The sequence below is a fragment of the Salvelinus namaycush genome, chromosome 8 (assembly GCF_016432855.1).
Source record: "Salvelinus namaycush isolate Seneca chromosome 8, SaNama_1.0, whole genome shotgun sequence".
Lineage (NCBI taxonomy): Eukaryota > Metazoa > Chordata > Actinopteri > Salmoniformes > Salmonidae > Salvelinus > Salvelinus namaycush.
The window spans coordinates 22,662,817-22,685,931 of record NC_052314.1 but is presented as its reverse complement, the minus strand read 5'-3'; the positions used below and the strand labels follow the sequence as shown (position 1 = coordinate 22,685,931).

Genomic DNA, 23,115 nt, shown 5'->3' with positions numbered 1-23,115 from the left:
TTTAAGACGCAGGCCGGCACCTAAAAAGCGGCGGTTAACTGTTAAAAGAACCTCAGTAAGTCAAAGACGTGGTAAAGTGAGGAGGTCTGAACCAAAACAGGCTAAAAGAATACTAGGAAGTATTTTCTAAAAGAATAAGTGACATGGCTCTTTTACATCGAATGTCCTCTGAAGCTATAAAGACAGAACTCGATCTTTTCACGGCCCCGTTAACGCAGCATTCAATAGATAGATCCAGTTATGTGGAGATAGCCCCTCTCTCTGCTATTACCGATAACGGGCCTATCGAATTTTTCATACCAGGCCACGGTGACAACTATCTGGACCTCAACAACACCTTGGTGCATTTACGTCTAAAAGTGACCAAAAGAGATGGGTCTAATATTGCAGGCGATGCCAAAGTGAGTCTCATTAATTACCCCTTGGCCACCATTTTCTCCCAAGTTGATGTGACTTTGGGTGAACGCCTGATCAGTCAAAGCAGCGCCACATACCCATATAGAGCCATCATGGAGTGTTTACTAAACTACTCCGAAGACACTCTCAAAACACAATTTAGCGCCGGGCTGTTTAGCAAGGATACTGCAGGAGCCTCTATGGAATCGACAGACCCTTCCACCGGTGCAAACAAAGGACTAGCGGCACGAGCTCGCTACTGCGCCGAATCTCGAGAGTTTCATTTGCTAGGCCCTATACACTCGGACATTTTCTTTCAAGAACGGTTACTCTTAAATTCGGTTGATTTAAGATTAAAATTAACCAGGGCCAAGGATGATTTTTGCCTGATGTCTCCCCAAGACGGGGATTTTAGTTTGAAAGTGTTGGGGGCCACCCTTTTTATTAAAAAAGTGTCTGTATCTCCGGCCGTACGCCTGGGTCACTCACATGCTTTGATGAAAGGCAATGCCCTTTACCCTCTCCAAAGAATTACCATGAAAACCTTTAGCATACCTGTGGGCAGTAGAATCTGCAGTCAAGAAAACCTATTTCTAGGCCCTTTACCTAGATATGTGGTTATAGGTCTGGTTGATCACGCCTCTAATACGGGGAGTTTAGATAAAAACCCCTTTAATTTTCAACACTTCAATGCAGAGTATGTAGCTCTCTGTCAGGACGGACGTCAGGTTCCGGCGAAGGCTTTCCAACCCCAATTTAATAACAACATATCTGTGCGAGAATTTTACAATCTATTCCTGGCTACAGGGCGCCATCTAAAAGATCTCTCTTTACCTATTGACAGAAATGATTTTGCAGAGGGTTACACGTTGTATGCTTTCAATTTATCCCCTGATGATGACACCTTAGGAAATCTGTCTGTGGTGTCCCAAGGTAACCTCAGGCTGGAAATGCGTTTCCGTACACCTTTAGCCTGTACAGTTAGCATGATTGTTTACGCATGCTCTGATTCAATCTTGGAAGTGAATGCCCGAAGACAGGTCTTAGTGGATTATTATTAAGAACCTTTGAGCAAAGACATGAATACCCAAGAGTTGGACGGGCTCATGAGCCGCTTGATTGGAAAACAATTTTGTGGAGTGTTGGCTTGTGATGAATTACCTATTGAGATATGGCCTGAGAGGCCTGCAATGTTTATTGTCAATACCCATCCTAAACACATGCCTGGTGAACATTGGCTAGCTATGACATTAGAACAGGAAGGTGGACGAAAAATCTCAACTTTTTTTGATTCCTATGGCTTTCCCCCCGGTTTTTCACATTTCCCTAAATCTATTAAAGATTTTTTGACCCTAAACGGTACAAAGATCTACTACAGCATCAAACAAGTGCAAGATAACCTTTCCACTACATGCGGTCACCACTGTGTATTTTACCTGTGCCAAAGAGCCCGGGGAGTTTCTTTTGAAGATGTTATGTCTCTTTATAAGGATGATTTAAGAAGTAATGATAACCTTGTATCTTGTTTTGTTAGAAAATATCAAAAGTGTTCAAATGTGTGTCCTTTAAGAACGCGTAATCAAGGCGTATGCTCACGTCATATGTTTCAAGAATGCCACAAATGTTAACTTGCTTATTTTTCAAATAAAAAATTTATTGAATTTAATCATAGTCATTCAAAAGTCATTTTCAAAAGTCTAACCACCCCGAGAGATCGGGATTAGGAAAAGGTCCTGAGACGTTCATGGGAGTAAATGAGTTAGCATCATCGCTTTCATAGGGGGACGGTGTCGTTGGGGCATCTTTAGGGGTGCTGTATCTCGTTGAAGGCTTTTGTTTTAAAGCTTGAATCTGTTGACGAAGCTTATGGTTGGGTACACCCGAGAGGGGAATGTTCAGGATTGCCAGGGCCTTAAGAAACTGACGCCAGCCGGGAGGCCTTCGGTCATCAGCAACCTTGTGGGCAGCCGTGGTACTTTTAAGTAAGTCCACCATATGGGACCCCCTAACAACAGCGCCCTGAAGTATAAACTCTCCAGAATCGTTCCAAGCAGCTAACCCCTTTGAGTCTTTTATCTTGTTCATAATGTATTTAACATTCTTCCTGTTACGTAAAGGCACATGTGTCAGTAGGTCATGCATAACTTTATCTTCAAAAGGCATTTGAGCTTCACCAGACATAGGATCTTCACTAGGTAAGATCGCCGGTACAGGCCTTACCGGGGCCTGGCTATCGTTAGGTTCGACATCTGTTAAAGGGTCCGGTAGGGAAAGTGTTAAATGGTTGGTCTCTCTCTCCCCTTGCTTTACCAGAGTCAAATATCTTTGCATTAGGTTTGTGTATTTTTGGATCTTATCATAGGGGTTCAATCCTTTTCGGTTCAAAACATCCTTCATGGCCGTATCCAAATCATTTTCAGCTGTTTGTCTGATATTTTCAGGACCCTGCATTTGATTTTTAAGTCTATCCAACTCTTGTTGTGGCACCAAGTACATTTTAGTGGCCATCACACCGCGTGTTCAACCCCCACGTCTGGCCGCAATAAGGCTGGTGATGAAGGGCACGGCTATACTGAGTAAAGGTAGAAGAAAACCCCCAGACTGTTGTATACTATGTCTTTTCTTTTGAAGACTGGCCCTTTTATTGGCAAAGAGTTTGATCGCGGTCTTTTGTCTCTTTAATTTTTTCAATTGGTTCAGGGTGAGTGGAATGCGTCCTTTGAGAAGATTCAAAGCAATCTCACATAAGGCTAATATGAGATCTGAAGAACAACTACCCAAGATGGCCTTCCGTCCTTTAGCTGTAGACCCAACTAGCCTTGTCAAGAGGGGCAGGTTTCTTTTTAAACGCAGAGACATAGCGTTTACTTTTTAGGAAGGTATGCAGCAGGCCGCTCCCACGGAAACAGCCCTGTACGTAGCCTAAGGTGTTCTGGAGTATTTGCTTTTAAATCCACGATTAAATAAGAAAATGGCTCTTTGGTAGCGTCCTCATAGCTCTCCATAAAGTATGATTTCCGTCCAGGGTACATCTGCTGAGCTAGAGTGCTAATTTGCAGTTTGTCTCTAGGATTTTTAAACAATACCATGTAGTTGGCATTCAAGCTAATGGTCCGACTATTTTTACCTTGGTGAAACACATTCTGGACCAAGTAAAGCACGGACAGGTTTCTATGATGAGTATATTGGGTAAAAGCTCGTGCAATTTCGGGGTGTTCGCTACCAGCAAATAGCATATCGTCCAAAACCAGCAGATTATATTTATGTGGGGGGAGAAGTTCGTCATCAGACAGAGATTCGGGTATTCCTTCAACAAACTTGATTTTTATTGTCTTCAATAATTCATCATACAGAGGTTGGTAACATGAATAACACCATACAATATTGTCAGGCTTTTGAGATAACACATGTTCAGAATTCTCTAAAATACTTTTTACAAAAAAAGTTTTACCACTGTTTGATGGGCCTGCAATTAAGGCCGAAAAGGGCAGTTTTAAACGGGGGTCAAAATCCTCGACAGCCGTCATTATATCTTAAGCTTTAAGACACACTGGGGCTTGTAGCCTAAGTCAGTAGCCAAAGGGCAATGTGGTACCGTCAGGCAATAGCCGTCTCTTGTCATAGACTACCCTGAATCTTTTAGTGAGTGGGGCGTTTCTTAGATGGAACCCCTTTTTATCCCTCACTATTTTGTTGTAGGAGGTCAAAATCTCCAAGTCACTATTCTTGTCATTTACGAACCCCTCGACCAAGCGCGTGATTGATTCCAAGTTTACACGCGGGGCATTTTCGTAGTTTTGAGTCACGCCTTTGGCTTTCAACACCACGTGATTGGCTTTAGTCCTAAAAGCATAGCTTTTGGGCCCACATGAGGACCATTCTGTAATATGGTCACCCTCGGCGAGTTCACTAGTTAAACCCCCAAGATAGTTGCTAAGTGGGGGGTTCCAATCCCCCGGCTTGCTTACATAGACCACAGAGTCTGTGTCGTGGTAAAGAACCCGCCTCTGAAGCTGTTCCATGAGGGTGTACAGTTCAAGTCGGCCATAGGCTGTGGTAAATGCTGCAAGAAACACATTTACATTACCTGGGGGTAGAACCCACTTTGGGTTGCGCCGCCATTGCACCAAGGCAATGTCTTGACTCAAGAATGAAAAATGTGAAATTTCGTATTGGTCCGAAAAAACAAATTCCAAAAATTCTTCCGGGTCTTTAATGATCGAAGTTGTTAGCATATTGCTTCTCTGCGCTAACTTCCCCCAAAGGGAGTTCAAGTACAATTTCGAAACATTTCTTTTGGTTTTGTTGACCTGTATTCTGTCAGGGTCAAGAAGTATGCCTTCTCTGTCATGGTAGTCTTGAATGTACTTCTCTTTACTCTCTTGATCTGTGACCGATGCTGGATAGCCTGAAGCCATCTGCTTGCATCTCAAGAAGGTCTTGATGTACTCTTTAAAAAGTGTGTCTGATTTCCTGGAAAAGTTCCACACTTCAAAGATTTTGGCCACACGATACCCCTTCTCCAAAGCCTTAGAGAATTCAACTGTGACCCATACACCGGTCAGGGCTCTTTCTTGATCTGAGTGATCACATGGGTTTTCCTGGTTGTTGTGTTCACAGCATGTGCGACAAAGGGGAAAGAAAAGTTTTCCTTTAGACCCCTTGTAAGGCAGCACAGGTATAAACAGACCCCTAGGAGGGTAGACAGTCGCTTTGATTAAACCAAAATAATTTTGAGGTATGTCAAAGTCGCTGTGAATAATTTCAGGATGCCCTATAGGATAGCATGAGGAACTCATTACATGAGGATATAGGGATGTAAAATCTACATAGCCTATTGTCTCGTCGGGTTGAGCTACATAACGCAATGTCAAAGCATTGGTCCTGCCTCCAAACAAGGCCTGTCTCGGTTCCAGGGGCTCTGGAGGGTCATATTGGGTAAGGAAGGCCTGAACATGAGGATCCGCCTTTTTCAGGGCTGTCCATTCGTGTTCCCACAAAACCACAACTTTTAACCCGTAAGTAGCCTTTAAAGAATTCAGTTTGTCTTGAAACTCTTGGTACATTTCCCCAAAAGTCTTTTGGGTTAGGACACACATGGCCTGGGGGACAAAGCATAATTTACAACCGTGGAAGAAACAACCGTTGTACTCATACACTGTCTCAACACCGTCAATCTGTGTGTATCCATCGACATGGTAAGGCCCAAAAGCCTTCTCCCCCCGATTCAAAGCATGTTGGATAAAAACATTTTTATCCTGGGCGAGGTACTCCAACCATTGAATGGAACCACTAGAGTAGGCCTTGAATTGTCGTCGGTAGTTGTCTGGCGATGGGATAGCTATAGATGCTGGAGTTAGATAGTGTGTACGATAGGTTTTCATGCACGCGGATGCAATAGTTGTACAGCTCCAGGGGTCAATGCCTGCATCTTTGATTACCTCTTCTCTGAATCTGAGGCATCCTTCACGTAGTATAACCACGTCATTGTCACAGTATGATTCCATCTCTTTATGAAAATCAAAAGTTCCATGTCTTACTGTCTCGTACCACGTCATGAATTTCTCACGCTCTTTGGGAGACATTTGATCACAACCGTACATTTCGGGGGCTGGATAAGCTCCTATATAATGTAGATTCTCCTCAGATGTGAAGAAGTGGGGGAAATAGCCTTTGACCGAGTTTTCAAAACCCAAGGCCTCTGGCATTTGAGCCAATCTCATGGGTAAGAAGCTTAAGCTGTCAATGTATCTCTGTTTGAAGGCGTGGTCAACAAAACATAAGATTTTACTCCCTTGAGCAATGACACTGGGCGCCACGCCTTGCTGTATCAAAGGGTTCAGAAGCAGATAGGAGTCATAGGCTCGCGCATTGTGAGCTATAAACGTGAAGTTTCTGTACTGGGCCTTTCTAAAATGTTTTAGAAAGAGTCGGGCGCAATCGGGCCCCTCGGCCGACCACTTTTCACCGGTGAAAGTCATGGTAGATACAAAAATAGGCAAGTGAACCCCTGATTGCTGATTTGTCTCAAAATCATAAAAAACATATTTCTCTGTATGTTCATCTTCAGCCAAGGGCTGAATGTAACACTCATGTGGTACTTCTTGAACAAGTTCTGCATCTCTGCTTTTCAAGGGCCCTTTACAGATTGGGCAATGTAGAATACCACAAACATGGGGTTTAGGGCTGTCTATTTTAAGGTTGTAATTGCAATGACATTTTGGACATTTCTTGTTAATGTCACAACTGCTTACAGATTTACAGGCCTTGGGGTGCCATGTTTCAGTTTTGTGTTTTTCGTAACAGTAGGCCGAACGACATGTGCGGTGACAATCCTCACAGGGTGTCAAGTTTAGCGGTTGCATAGGGCATTGTTTATCCAGACATACTGAACAGTTATAACGGCACGAGTGCCCCCCCTTGCGGGTGTAGCCGGTATGACAGGCTGGACAGACATATGGGGCGCCTAAAAATGCTGTGATGTTAGTTACGGCATAGTAATGCTCATTTTGCACATAAAAGTACATAGTCTTAGGGTGTGGTTCTTGTATATTTTGGAACTTCAAGAGAGCGTCATTAGCCCTGCTGTGGTACAAAACCACAATCTTGATATTCAGAAAGTTTTCAAATTTGCCTATGTCGGAGAAAGCCACAGCCTCCTGTATACCTAAACCCACAGCCTTTTGTAGCTCTTGAGCTTTCTGTAACGCTTCGCGCTCTGTACATCCTGGGCTGAGTAAGTGGGCCAAACCTATGGCAAAGCATAGCTTATTACCATGATTGTGAACGATTATGAGGTAGGCCTTTTTATTGCTTATGATTTCGGACTGCATCAGGCTATCGAGTTTACGTCTCTGCCCGCAGCCCCCTTGTGGTGGCCGGACTAATTGTACTACAAGTTCGAGGGTCCTATCTGCTAGCACGTTTAAATTTGACTGAACAAGGCGTTCTAGCAGGTTAACAAATTGTTCAAGATCTGCTTCACCCTTATTTAAAATAAGCGATACACGGCTCTGCAGACTGTCTCCAAAAATTTCCAACTGTAAGGTATCCCTTGGTTGGCTATAAGCTCTAACTCTATCTACCAGTTCATTCAAAGTGTCCATAAGCATTACGTAAAACACAGCATATTCCCGAATCTGACCCCCCCATGCGAAATTGAAAAACTGTCGAACCTCAATATTGTGGAATTTATTTCGATACAAAACATGTTCACTGCGATCAAGACCATCCCCATCCTGATTTGCTAGACAATTGTCCAACTGTTCAAAAACATCGTATTGGGTTTCAGACTCTTCAGACATGGGTGTTAAAGGCTGGCTTAGAGGTGTAGGTGGTGCAGAATTAAACCTAGGGCTCTCGTTCTGTACATTGTGATCAAGACCTTCCCGCTCCAGATTTGATAGACATTTGTTCAGCTGTTCAAAAACATCGTATTGGGTTTCAGACTCTTCGAACATGGGTGTTAAAGGATGGCTTAGAGGTGTAGGGGGTGCAGAATTAAACCTAGGGCTCTCGTTCATCAGGGTAATTAAAGATATGATTGATTCGGGTATCTGTGATAACCTGTTTTCATCGGCAGACCCTGACTCATTCATACGTGTAATAATTTCAATGAGTTCGGAGGGAATCTGGGATAATAGGTTTTCATCTATAGCCCCTATGTCAATTAGCCCAGAATCATTCATATGGTTAATTATATCTTGGAGCTCTGTAGGGATTTCCGCTAAGAGGGTTTCAATTGTCTCGCTTAGGTCTATAGGGGGCGCCATTTCTCTACTTAAGGATGTGTGTGCTTGTGTTTTTTACATATGTGTTTTTTAACGGAGGTATTTGCTTGTTTTAACCCTACTGTTGTTTAACATGCGGGGAAGCTCTCTACGCCAGAATGACACATCCTGATTGTATTGATGTTCGAATAGAATACCCATACGACGTTGAAGTAAAGCCTTTCGTGATTTTAAACCCTGTGTAAAAGCCTTGAAAAGCACGGCTTGGTCTATTTCACAAGAGGCTGTTGCCCCACCAGAATTGGCCGTTTCAATAAGGTTGGCCACTTCACAGAACATCAAATCGTCTACCTCAGAAATGTCATTTAAAACTTTGAAATCATCAGGCTTCGCTGTTCTGGTGACTGGGGTCTTTGGCGCCTCCTCGGGATCTAGATGTGTAGCTTCTTGGATGTCTTTATAAGCCGGCGAGGAGTCTGCATTAAAAATAATACATACAGAAAAATAGGTTATTAACCCTAAAATATGTTTGATAAAAATGTAAAATACATTTCAGATATAAGCCTATATATTAACAATACATTAATTAAATACCTCGGCTTTTTTGAAGAGGGCTGTTCTGAAGAAGCTCTGAGAACTCGGGAACATGTCTTTGGGCAACCCTAATTATAGCATCTGCCTGGTCTGTAGCTTGTGAGCCTGAAATAAAAAATAAAAAAAACAGCATTAGGCCATGTTTAAACATATTATTTTATATATTCAGGCATAAAAATAAAATATATATATAAATGATAATTGATTCATACCTTGTCCTTGTAACGCTGTCTCGTGAATACCCGCCCAGTAGTATTGTTCGGGTGAAGCGGACCTGTGGATCTGGGCACTGATTGTCCGTTGGTGTTTAATAGGGGGCGCCCAACGGTCCTGGCTCAGGGGAGTTGACCTGCCGTTTAAAGTCTCTGTTTGCGGCTTGTGTGTAAATACATCCTGGGAGTAGGGCAAAATTGTCTCGTAGGCATATCCTTCACAGAAACCGTGTAGACTACCTATGGCATCCCTTCTCGGAGGTATTTCCGCTGTAAACACATAAAATAACTTTTAATATAAGATGCCGACACTTTTTGTTTTTAAGGTATAAATATTCTTACGGAATTCTTGGATCTTACTTACTACAATTCAGGGTCGGCGTTGGGATGTAAGCAATTTGTTCCGGAGACCCTACGGCCGGTTCGAGCTCATTTATATCTCGGAGAATCTGCGTGAAGGTTTGAGAATCTAAAAAAACATTAGATAATATTAAAGCTCTAATCATTTTAGCTAATATTGACATTTTATACGTTAAGAATCCGGGCCCTAAGGCCTGTTTAATATTTCTATAACATACAACGTTTTCAAACAATTCCCCAGAACAAACAAATCTAATATATAGCATATGTAAATATTTATTTCAAGAACTAACCTTCAGAAATATCCATGAGGAGGTTTTTCCCAGATTATCTTTTTTAACGGGGTCCGTCCGATAACTATTCCTGGGGGGAATGCTGTAGGGTAACTGCGCTAAAACGAGGCTAACAGGGGGGACCTGTTTTGCATAGCTTTTGTAGCCGTCTGACTCTAGTGGTGTCGTATTTTTTCGCGCTAAAACCGCCTCAAAGTTATCTTTGAAGCCTAAGACATGTGGTTCAAACACCTGCCATTTGGTTCAAACATAGGGTATTGGGGGGGTGTCTAAACATTAGGTATCTTTTTGATATTCTAAAATCTCCGGGGGCTAGCATCTAGATGCTGGGGTGGGGAGGTCTCGACATCGCTGGGCTGAATGACTTTTAGGCATCTGTTTTGCCAGATAGTGTAAACCTTGGTTTCAAACGACCCCCATGCATAGAGAGCCTTGAGCGCAGATGCAAGGGTATTTTTTTAACAAACACACCCGACCCTTTTTTCTCTGTTTTTGAAACACACACACACACACACGCGCGCACATTGCGCAAGTTTTTTTCTCAGGGACCGACTGCGCTAAGAGTGAACAAACGCGAGAGTTCCTGACATGGTAAGATTCTGCTTTTAAAACCATTTATTTCATTCAAAATATTTAGTACATACATTTTATAGCCTTACATTATTAAGGTATTTTACAATGCCGTTCTTACAGATCCAGGGATCTGATGCAACCACCCCCCATTGTCAGTGTCCAGTTGGTCATCAAAATGCCGGGATCTCTTGCCAGGCTCAGCAACACTTGGTAAGTTTTCACTCCAGGGGTAGATCCGACGTCTGGCCTTTTGGTCTTGACTCTGTCTCAAGGAAAGCCTCGCCCAGCGCTGTAACTGTTCACCATTTTGGAAGAGAATGTCCAGCTTATTCATAAGGGTTATGAAAATTGGATAATCCACCCATTTAAAACTAAACACAGGAATAAAAAAGTTTACATGTTTGCGTGCTCTGGAAGCTACAGGAGAATTGACAGACTTTGTAGCATTAGACTTATCATAAAGGTCACAGGCTAAAATTGTCACTTTGTTGTCAGGGCTATAGTCCATTGAAGCAATTCTTAGAGCCTTGAGATCACTGCGGCCGCAGACCTGTTCTTCCAAAGCATATCCTGGCACATTTGTACCACTCAGGACCTGTTCAATTTTACAAAGCGCCAGCCTGATGTTTAGCCATTCTCTCATCCCCAGAGCCGGGGGAAAACTCCCAGGTTTTGCCTGATAAAGGGGTTTGGGTCCACTGTCTGTGAATATCTTTACCGTAGAATCCTCCGGGTGGAATATGTAAGACATGTGGCCCTCACTCGTACCCAAAAATCCTTTAAAACATTCTGGAGCTTCACACAGAACTTTTTCAAGGCTTTGGTCACTGGGTTCATGACAAGCCGTGCATAACATCCCTAAAATTGGCATAGGTGTCATTTTTGTTTAATATTCAGGGGGGTTATCATGTACAGGCTTAAACAGGTATTGTTCAGCCGCTTTATAAGGGGCATTAACCACCCCCAAACCGTGAGAAACAGGTTGACCTGACACCTGGTCACTTACTCAACCCTACCCCCCTAACCACCACGATGTCCTGACCTGAAACCCAAATATTGACATGCACCCTTCTACATGACATAGGGTCATAAATCATTACATAGGGTCATAAATCAGGCTTGGGTCATAAATCATTACCGGTTGACCTGACAACTGGACCCTTACCCAAAGACCCCCACCTAACCATCAGGATGTCCTGACAGGCAGCCCCTTAGGTTCACATAGCGGTCACATAGGTTCACATAGGGTCATCCATCAAATTTTGACGTGTGACATCTACTTTAATCTCTCTGACGTATATTAACAATTTAGCACATACGTTTATATGCAAAAATACAAAAAAATATTCCCATGAACCATAGAACCAAATTATTCCAAATGTGGAATGTAGGCCCAATCAGATGTTATGTGTCCAATTAAACCACTGTAAATCCACTCCACAGTGGCATATCAACTTGTCATCACTATCATGGACATCCCTAAGGTGAAGATTGTATTTAGACTCATTACATCAGTCTCGGTTTTGAGAAAAAATTGTTTCTGCATTCAAATATGGCTGCACTGTACCTATAGATGCATGTTAGCACATTTGCTAATGCTAAAAATACTTTAAAAATCTTCTCCTCGTGAACCCGACTGACCCCAGATTTGGTATATAGACTCAGTGGCCGACTTTGCTGCATTCGAAGTCAGCCACGCTACACCACTAGTTGGCACCAAATCATACCCGGGCTATAAGAACTAAACCGATGGACATGGGGCCATGATATTTCTTATGTACAGTATATGTCCTTAGAATCTGTGTCAATAGAAAGTCACTGCAACCATAGATGGCTGCACCAGACCAGTTGGTGGCACTATAGATGTCATTGGCACCAGTGGCACCATAGGACACTAGAGAAATAACTAGCGATTAAGTGGAGTTTGTCTCATGCAAATTAATGTTACATTTAAATTATCCAGATGAACAATGTGAAATATCATGATTAGTACATCGGTATAATCACATACCGTATTGTTGCCCTATTATGTTGCCTGCACATAGTGAAAAGTGGATATTTTATTTGGGAAAATGAGGAACCGGACATCCTGCTGCTTGCGCAGTCAGCATATATATATATATATATACAGTGGGGAGAACAAGTATTTGATACACTGCCGATTTTGCAGGTTTTCCTACTTACAAAGCATGTAGAGGTCTGTAATTTTTATCATAGGTACACTTCAACTGTGAGAGACGGAATCTAAAACAAAAATCCAGAAAATCACATTGTATGATTTTTAAGTAATTAATTTGCATTTTATTGCATGACATAAGTATTTGATACATCAGAAAAGCAGAACTTAACATTTGGTACAGAAACCTTTGTTTGCAATTACAGAGATCATACGTTTCCTGTAGTTCTTGACCAGGTTTGCACACACTGCAGCAGGGATTTTGGCCCACTCCTCCATACAGACCTTCTCCAGATCCTTCAGATTTCGGGGCTGTCGCTGGGCAATACAGACTTTCAGCTCCCTCCAAAGATTTTCTATTGGGTTCAGGTCTGGAGACTGGCTAGGCCACTCCAGGACCTTGAGATGCTTCTTACAGAGCCACTCCTTGGTTGCCCTGGCTGTGTGTTTCGGGTCATTGTCATGCTGGAAGACCCAGCCACGACCCATCTTCAATGCTCTTACTGAGGGAAGGAGGTTGTTGGCCAAGATCTCGCGATACATGGCCCCATCCATCCTCCCCTCAATACGGTGCAGTCGTCCTGTCCCCTTTGCAGAAAAGCATCCCCAAAGAATGATGTTTCCACCTCCATGCTTCACGGTTGGGATGGTGTTCTTGGGGTTGTACTCATCCTTCTTCTTCCTCCAAACACGGCGAGTGGAGTTTAGACCAAAAAGCTCTATTTTTGTCTCATCAGACCACATGACCTTCTCCCATTCCTCCTCTGGATCATCCAGATGGTCATTGGAAAACTTCAGACGGGCCTGGACATGCGCTGGCTTAAGCAGGGGGACCTTGCGTGCGCTGCAGGATTTTAATCAATGACGGCGTAGTGTGTTACTAATGGTTTTCTTTGAGACTGTGGTCCCAGCTCTCTTCAGGTCATTGACCAGGTCCTGCCATGTAGTTCTGGGCTGATCCCTCACCTTCCTCATGATCATTGATGCCCCACGAGGTGAGATCTTGCATGGAGCCCCAGACCGAGGGTGATTGACCGTCATCTTGAACTTCTTCCATTTTCTAATAATTGCGCCAACAGTTGTTGCCTTCTCACCAAGCTGCTTGCCTATTGTCCTGTAGCCCATCCCAGCCTTGTGCAGGTCTACAATTTTTTTCCTGATGTCCTTACACAGCTCTCTGGTCTTGGCCATTGTGGAGAGGTTGGAGTCTGTTTGATTGAGTGTGTGGACAGGTGTCTTTTATACAGGTAAAGAGTTCAAACATGTGCAGTTAATACAGGTAATGAGTGGAGAACAGGAGGGCTTCTTAAAGAAAAACTAACAGGTCTGTGAGAGCCGGAATTCTTACTGGTTGGTAGGTGATCAAATACTTATGTCATGTAATAAAATGCAAATTAATTACTTAAAAATCATACAATGTGATTTTCTGGATTTTTGTTTTAGATTCCATCTCTCACAGTTGAAGTGTACCTATGATAAAAAAAATTACAGACCTCTACATGCTTTGTAAGTAGGAAAACCTGCAAAATCGGCAGTGTATCAAATACTTGTTCTCCCCACTGTATATATATATTTATAAATATTTAGATATTAACTTAATACATTAAGTAATGACTCTAAGAATCCTTACCTTCTACATTCAAAGATAACCAACCTACAGCACAAGACTAAACTTCACTTCCGTCATCCTTGCGGTATTGAGAGATAAACATGGTAATGCTTTCACTGATTACACATAGGAAGATAGTTCCTTTGTTATCCAACTGATCTTGTGTCCTTTCTGTCATCCTGTGAACCCCGTTCATTGCTGCTCGCAGATATATTTTAGTTGTTGTTCTTTCAGAAAATGTGATTATATTTCAGCATAAAACCGTTGATTATATATCCAGACCTTTGATTTCTTTATAACTCTTGAAAATGTTGTGTTTACTGTCCCCTTACAGAAAAATAAATTCTACAGAAAGCTTGTTGCAACATGGCCGGTAGGTGATCTCTTCTCATACTTTATATCAGTCATTTCTAGACCATGTTATTGGAGGATGTGCCCTTTAGGTGCCAGTGTAGTGAATGATCCCTCTATATACCAAAATAGTTGACATCACAGTTTATTGTAAACACAATGCAGCATATCAAGTGAAATGTATTCCATCATAAGGGAAAGGGGATACCTAGTCAGTTGCACAACTGAATGCATTCAACCGAAATGTGTCTTCTGTATTTAACCCAACCCCTCTGAATGAGAGAGGTGCGGGGTGCTGCCTTCATTGACATCCACTTCATCAGCACCCGAGGAGCAGTTGTTGGTTAACTGCCTTGCTCAAAGGCAGAACAGCAGATTTTTACAACTTGCCAGCTCGGGGATTCGAACCAGCAACGTTTCAGTTACTGGCCCAACGCTTCTAACCGCTAGGCTACCTGCCACCCCATACAGTATTTGATTTATTTACAGTCTATGTACTGTATGTCAGTTAGAGATTTGTTTCTTTCTCCTCAGAGACTGAAAGGCCCTCAAGGGCCTCTTGGCCCCCCTGGGGATGCTGGACCTCTAGTAAGTAAACATACACTATTACTGTAACAATATCATCATCGCTGATAGACTGATAAACTATTGATTGATCACACTGATGCTTGTCCACTGACAGTCAGAGATTGTTTTTATTCCAGGGACCACCAGGAATTACTGGAAAACAAGGAAGAAAATGAGATGGAGGGAAAATTGTAGGTTTTATCTGAATTTGATCAGAATCTACACCAAGGCATAACTTGTTTGCTTGTGGGTTGAAACTCGTCCATATGTGGACACGAGTGGAAACTGAATGATATGCTTACAGTGCCTTCGGAAAGTACTCAGACCCCTTTACTTTTTCCACATTTTGTTAGGTTACAGCCTTATTCTAAAATAGATTTTTCTTTCATCTTCAGCAATCTACACACAATATACCATAATGACAAAGCGAAAAAACTGTTTTGTAGAAATTTTTGCTAAATGTATTAAAAATATAAAACAGAAATACCTTATTTACATAAGTATTCAAACCCTTTGCTATGAGACTCAAAATTGAGCTCAGGTGCATCCTGTTTCCATTGACCATCTTTGATGTTTCTACAACTTGATTGGAGTCCACCTGTGGTCAATTCAATTGATTGGACATGATTTGGAAAGGCACACACCTGTCTATGTAAGGTCCCACAGTTGACAGTGCATGTCAGAGCAAAAATCTAATCAAATCAAAGTGTATTTGTCACGTGCACCGAAAACAGGTGTAGACACTGTAGTTGCAGTGAAATGCTTACTTACAGGCCCTAACCAACAGTGTGATTTTTCAGTAAAAAATAGGTATTAGGTGAACAATAGATAAGTAAAGAAATAAAAACAACAGTAAAAAGATAGTGAAAATAACAGTAGCGAGGCAATAACAGTAGCGAGGCTATATACAGGCACTGGTTAGTCGGGCTAATTGAGGCAATATGTACATGTAGGTATAGTCAAAGTGACTATGTATAGATGATAAACAGAGAGTAGCAGCAGCGTAAAAGAGGGGTTGGGGGGACACAATGCAAAATGTCCGGGTAGCCATTGGATTACCTGTTCAGGAGTCATGGTTTGGGGTAAAAGCTGTTGAGAAGCCTTTTGGTCCTAGACTTGGTGCTCCGGTACCGCTTGCCATTCGGTAGCAGAGAGAACAGTCTATGACTTGGTCAGGGAGGTGACCAAGAACCCGATGGTCACTCTGACAGAGCTCTAGATTTCCTTTGTGGAGATGTGAGAACCTTCCAGAAGGACAACCATCTCTGCAGCACTCCACCAATTAGGCCTTTATGGCCAGACAGAAGACACTCCTCAGTAAAAGGCACATGACCGCCCACTTGGAATTTGCTGAAAGGCGCCTAAAGCACTCTCAGACCTTGAGAAACAAGATTCTCTGGTCTGATGAAACCAAGATTGAACTCTTTGGCCTGAATGCCAAGCGTCACGTCTGGAGGAAACCTGGCACCATCCCTACGGTGAAGCATGGTGGTGGCAGCATCATGCTGTGGGGATGTTTTTCAGCGGCAGGGACTGGGAGACTAGTCAGGATCGAGGAAAAGAGAGATCCTTGAGGAACAGAGAGGAATAGAAAAATCCTTGATGAAAAACTGTTCCAGAGTGCTCAGGACCTCAGACTGGGGTGAAGGTTCACCTTCCAACAGGACAACAACCCTAAACACACAGCCAAGACAACACAGGAGTGGCTTTGGGACAAGTCTCTGTATGTCTTTGAGTGGCCCAGCCAGAGCCCGGACTTGAACCCAATCGAACATCTCTGGAGAGATCTGAAAATAGCTGTGCAGCAACGCTTCCCATCCAACCTGACAGAGCTTGAGAGGATCTGCAGAGAAGAATGGGAGAAACTTCCCAAATACAGGTGTGCCAAGCTTGTAGCGTCATACCCAAGAAGACTCAATGCTGTAATCTTTGCCAATGGTGCTTCAACAAAGTACTGAGTAAAGGGTCTGAATACTTACTTAAATGTTTAAAAAAAAAAATATTGGCAAACATTTTTAAAAACCTATTTATACTTTGTCATTATGGGGTATTGTGCGTAGATTGATGAAAAAACGATTTAATCCATTTTAAAATAAGGCTGTAATGTAACAAAATGTGGAAAAAGTCAATGGGTCTGAATACTTTCCGAGGGCACTGTATGTGATCACACAAATAAATTACAGATTCATTGCAGTTGACAGTTCCAACTGTGAGAACACAGGATAAGTATCTGTTAAGCCTGCCCATATGCTGAATGTCGCCATTAACAACAATTACTTCAACTCTGAGATCTAAAAGCAACAGAGGGAGGTGAGGCTAACACACCTGCTGTTTCTATTCTCCCTCCTCCACTATCACAGAATGTCAACTTCCCTAAAATAGGATTACAGGATGCTGTTAGATGACACAGGTAACTGCTTCCACTCAGGCCACTCTCATTAGCTTCCATTAGAGATCTGAGCCCAAAGGCTACATGCTGCTTTTACTTCCAGCACTTCTGTTTGTGAAGCAGCAGCACTGTCATGGATATGAGCATTGCTAGTGATTGATATAAGTATTAACAGCACCTTTAGAGCTGAAGCTCTTTAATCATCTGAAATGCACCACCACTAAGTGTTGCTCTTTTTGCCCTGCCACACTGCTACTGCTGTGATAGCCAGTCCTGCCAGGCTGTCCCAGACAGACGGTGTAAATGGTGGCGCCACACAGGGCGGCAGACTGGGCAAGCTGTCCACATCTGAGTGCCAGTGAACCCAACTGACACACTAAAGGAACCATTTCCACCACAGTGTTACTTCAGCTATGGCGCAGAAAACTGTTGTTCTGATTTTACACAACACCATTTTTGGGGTTTTGATCATTATCTGCTAGTCTTGTGTAGCCAGATGAGACTGTACCCTTGCATTCGCTCTGCATCCTGGCTAGAAGAACCTAGAAGCCTGGCACGCAAGGCTACTTGTCTGCTAACCAATGAGGGGAAGCTTTACATTTCCAGCATTGTGGTCAATTGCCACACACTGAAGTCTATACTGACCAGTCATGGAATGAACTATTTACTATACAATTTAATTTCAAATTTGGGTGGGTCACTTTCATTTTTTAACTGGCCCTCATAGCAAAGGGTCTGAATACTTATGTAAATAAAGTATTTGTTTTTTTATTTTTAAAACATAAGCAAAAAATTCTGAAAACCTATTTTCACTTTGTCATTATGGGGTATTGTGTGTAGATTGATGAGACATTAAAAATATATATTTTTTAGAATAAGGCTGAAACATAAAATCTGGAAAAGGGGAAGGGGTCTGACTACTTTTCGAATGCACTGTACTTAAATCCATATTCAACACTTGCTGATGATTACATGTCTTAGGGAATGGTGGGGAAAACTGGAGCAACAGGGATTCAAGGTCCAGTTGGGAAGAGTGTGAGTATTGTTCTGTTCTTTGCTACACACTAATATTCAGCAGTTTGTAAAATTATAAAATGGAACATATCGACTAAGCATGGTGTAATTATTTTTCAACAGGGGGATTCTGGAAGTAGAGGAATCACTGGCAAACCAGGAAAACCAGGAGTCAAGGTAAGTCCCTGTTACCCCATACAGAATACTCTGTTTCAACACTCTTTACTTTGCAAATAATTGAAGTCTCTGAAATCATTGTCATCTGTTTTAATAGCTTTTCGCTTAGCTATGTCTGACTAGGGGATGTTACAAAGCAGTTGTATTTGTCAGCATTTTTGTGGATTTTGTTTGTCAGTTTGTTTACCATCCTGTACATAGGGTGCCAAAGGCAAAGAGGGTCTTAATGGGCTTCCAGGGAATCCTGGAGTTAAGGGAAACCGAGGTCAGGAGGGTCTAAGGGGGAAACAAGGAAGCACAGTAAGTATAACATTTGTTCTATTCTCAGAGCTTTGTAAAGTGTGTCTGACTGAATCTACAGGGAGACTCATGGACATCTTCTCCGGTTGTGTTTCAGGGCCTACAGGGATTGACAGGGATATAGAGGAGCTCCTGTAAGACAATGCCACATTTTAGTCATTGTAACAATATATATAACATTAATCCGGAATATATACTACACCGTTTAAAGTCACCAAACAATCTCGTTTTAGCACTAGACAGAGCATTTAGTGTTATGTACTTGAATTTGTGTTAGATGTTCTTAATGGTCTGTACTGATCCTATTTCTACAGGGCATAGCAGGCAATATAGGACCATGGGGTGAGGTGGGCCTCAAGGGCCCCCAGGACCAGTTGGGCCCCGTGGAGTTATAGGTTACCCAGTAAGTTACCTTTCCTATTTTATTGATTGCTGTATTGTCAACAATTGTGGGACGATTTACATGTTCTTTCTATTTTGATGTCTTCACACTGTGAATGTCCTTAAACTGTTGTTAACAACCCTCCAGACAAGCTTCAATGCCATATAACTCACCTTCCGTGGCCTCCAACTGCTCTTAAATACAAGTACAACTAAATGCATGCTATTCAACCGATCGCTGCCTGCACCTGCCCGCCCGTCCAGCATCACTACTCTGGACGGTTCTGACTTAGAATATGTGGACAACTACAAATACCTAGGTGTCTGGTTAGACTGTAAACTCTCCTTCCAGACTCACATCAAACATCTCCAATCCAAAGTTAAATCTAGAATTGGCTTCCTATTTTGCAACAAAGCATCCTTCACTCATGCTGCCAAACATACCCTCGTAAAACTGACCATCCTACCGATCCTCGACTTCGGCAATGTCATTTACAAAATAGCCTCCAATACCCTACTCAATAAATTGGATGCAGTCTATCACAGTGCCATCCGTTTTATCACCAAAGCCCCATATACTACCCACCACTGCGACCTGTACTCTCTCGTTGGCTGGCCCTCGCTTCATACTCGTCGCCAAACCCACTGGCTCCAGGTCATCTACAAGACCCTGCTAGGTAAAGTCCCCCCTTATCTCAGCTCGCTGGTCACCATAGCAGCACCCACCTGTAGCACGCGCTCCAGCAGGTATATCTCTCTGGTCACCCCCAAAACCAATTCCTCCTTTGGCCGCCTCTCCTTCCAGTTCTCTGCTGCCAATGACTGGAACGAACTACAAAAATCTCTGAAACTGGAAACACTTATCTCCCTCACTAGCTTTAAGCACCAGCTGTCAGAGCAGCTCACAGATTACTGCACCTGTACATAGCCCATCTATAATTTAGCCCAAACAACTACCTCTTCCCCTACTGTATTTATTTATTTATTTATTTAGCTCCTTTGCACCCCATTATTTCTATTTCTACTTTGCACATTCTTCCACTGCAAATCTACCATTCCAGTGTTTTACTTGCTATATTGTATTTACTTCGCCACCATGTCCTTTTTTGCCTTTACCTCCCTTATCTCACCTCATTTGCTCACATTGTATATAGACTTATTTTTCTACTGTATTATTGACTGTATGTTTGTTTTACTCCATGTGTAACTCTGTGTTGTTGTATGTGTCGAACTGCTTTGCTTTATCTGGCCAGGTTGCAATTGTAAATGAGAACTTGTTCTCAACTTTCCTACCTGGTTAAATAAAGGTGAAATAAATAAATAAATAAAAGACGGATCACCCGGAGGCATTGAGCCAGTGACAGACAAAGGGGATAAGGTAGAACTATACTACTGTGTATTATGTCATTATCCATGTCAATGGAGAATCAGCTGTATCCAGTGTCTTCTTATAATCCTCTGTGTTTGTGCAGGGGTCCAGAGGAGCTATCGGACAGAAGGGAGTTGCTGGTGTCGATGGTGAGGAGGTAGATTGATTATACTGTCTTGATTATTTAGTAATTCTATTAATTCTAAATCTGTATATACTTGGTATTCCAAAATCCAGGGATAACATTTTTGACTAAAGAGTCTGATGTAAGTCCATTGATTCTCAATGAGTAAAGAAAATAATTACATAAGGGACAAGTGTTGCTGTTCTTTAGGGCCCAACTGGATTATGGGGGCCAGTGGGGCCACCAGGACTAAAGGGACTACCGTCGAGTATCACAGGATTTATTAATAATGGCTGACAATAACTGATATTCATCTGACAAAAGGATAAATATGAGGTTTTAATATGTTAGGGTGAAAAGGGGAAGATGGGAGCTCGTGGGAAAAGAGGTGAAAAAGGAATCCAGGGAGATGGAGGCAACCAAGGTCAACAAGGACCAAAGGGCCCACTGGGGAAAGAAGTAGGTGGTGAGTTTATTCTAGAATTATACAACGGGTGGGTCTAATCCTGAATGCTCACTGGTTAAAAGCGCATTCCAGCCGGTGTCCATTCCACAAGTTATCACCGGATAAATCTATGATGTTAAAATGCCGATTTACTCTGTTCAATCTGACTGCGCAATCCGCTGTCTCATCAGCCCAGCCAGGCAAGTTATGAACTTGATCTCCACTATAAAAAGCATCTAGACATTATCTCACATTTCTTTTAGACTAACATTTAGTTTTCAACAGCGGAGATTTGTATAAACCTTGTCTCTCCGACATTTGCAACATTGTTTCAATATTGAAATTCAATCTCCAGCTGTCCCATAGTAATGAACGTGTCGGGAGGAGACAGACAGTCGAAATCATGAATCAGCTGGCATAATTCTCATGAATATTTTATGGATAAACAAAGTGCAGCTAGTTTGCAGTCTTTCCAACTTCCTCTTAACAGAGTCCTGACAAGAGAGCACAGTTTCTATGCCAGGTGAAATTGCACCTAATTAGCTCATTGTTATGGATGTATCCAAATAAATGTCACTAGAAAACAGCTTATGCAAATGCAGCTACTGTTGTTATTCTGTCTGCACTGTTTGACGTGACTGTAAGTTAGCCGTAGTTGGCTAGCTAGCAAGCAAGGGATAAGAACCTTGCCAGCCAGTATGGCAATAGAACATTTCAAACGAACTAGGTTGCGTCCATAGATACAGAACAAAAAGACTGCACAACTCTGGCAACCGAACCAATATAACAAACGACCTTGGGTAGCAACCCTAGATTCGTGTCGGGACTATATCTTGTGGAAGGATTAAATAGTATGAATAAATTAATCAAAATAACATTTTTAATGAAAAAATGTCAATCATTATTTGAATATGTTGGTAACTCATTGTATAAAAGTGATAATGCCTTCGAAGCCATCTCAGGTCTAACAACACCCATGTCAATATATACTCCAAACACCAGCTTCTCGGGCATTATCACTTAAATGTGATTGTGATGATGGCATAGAATCAGTGTTCCTGTTAGTTTACACTGTATCTATGAAAAAGAGCTAATGCTGGTGTCCTCTGATTCACAGGGATACTCAGGGGACAGAGGGAGTGAAGGAGTTCCAGGACTAAAGTTGATTCACAAACCAGGAAACAAAGGATGGCTTTTCAACACCACATAAACCATGAATTTAATTGAAATTATATTCTTGCCTGATTCCTAATTCAGTGTCTGACTGGTATTCTCTCTGATACTATAGGCCTACAGGCTTAGTGGGACCAAAAGGATCAACAGTAAGGACTGATTTCAAAACACAGTATTTACAGTTAATTTAACCCGAGAATACATAAAGGACACTTAGTGTATTGTCATTGCAGGGTTTACCAGGAAAAAGAGGAGTTGATGGAAAAAGTGGACTTTGTGGACCAAAGGTGTAATGCACCATTCAAACTGTTACATTTACATGTTAGTCATTTAGCAGATGCTTTTATCCAGATACCTTAAGAATGTTGAGTAATTCACATTGTCTACCCAGCTTATATGGATTTGAGTTTTCATGATTCAATTTTAATGCAATTTGTGTTTGATTCCAGGGAGATTATGGGGAGAGGGGAAAGACTGGGACCGGTGGTCTCAAAGGAGATGTGGTATGTTTTACTCTGCAACTTTTTATGATTATTATTTTCTTTAAGGTTTTCTCATAGATTTATCCTTCTCCTTCCTCTATGTTTTTCTCAGGGATTACAAGGTCCAAGAAGGAAGAAAGGAGTCTGGAACAAGAGGAAAAATGGTGGGATATTTAATTTTGATTTAAAATACGCAGTATTAGTAGCTGTTGTTTCATTAAAGTTTGAATACATGTGTGGATGTTTGTACACAGGGGACATTGGGAAAGAGGGGGTTAACTGGGTCTCCAGGAGGTAAAGGCAGACCTGGGCCTGCTGGTCCCCCTGGAGAGAAAGGTGGTAAAGGAATAGAAGTGCCAAAGGTGAGAGGTCATGGCATTACAGTATACAATGCCTCTTG

General features: G+C 42.1%; 1 long non-coding RNA gene across 1 annotated transcript; it reads right to left on the bottom strand.

The window, feature by feature from the left end:
* Window positions 1-8,513: 8,513 nt before the first annotated feature.
* LOC120052010 lies at window positions 8,514-9,146 on the bottom strand. The gene is made up of 3 exons (XR_005477351.1): window positions 8,933-9,146; window positions 8,721-8,825; window positions 8,514-8,602 (listed from the first exon to the last, which is right to left on the bottom strand). It is a non-coding gene; the product is annotated as an uncharacterized LOC120052010 (long non-coding RNA).
* Window positions 9,147-23,115: the final 13,969 nt, after the last annotated feature.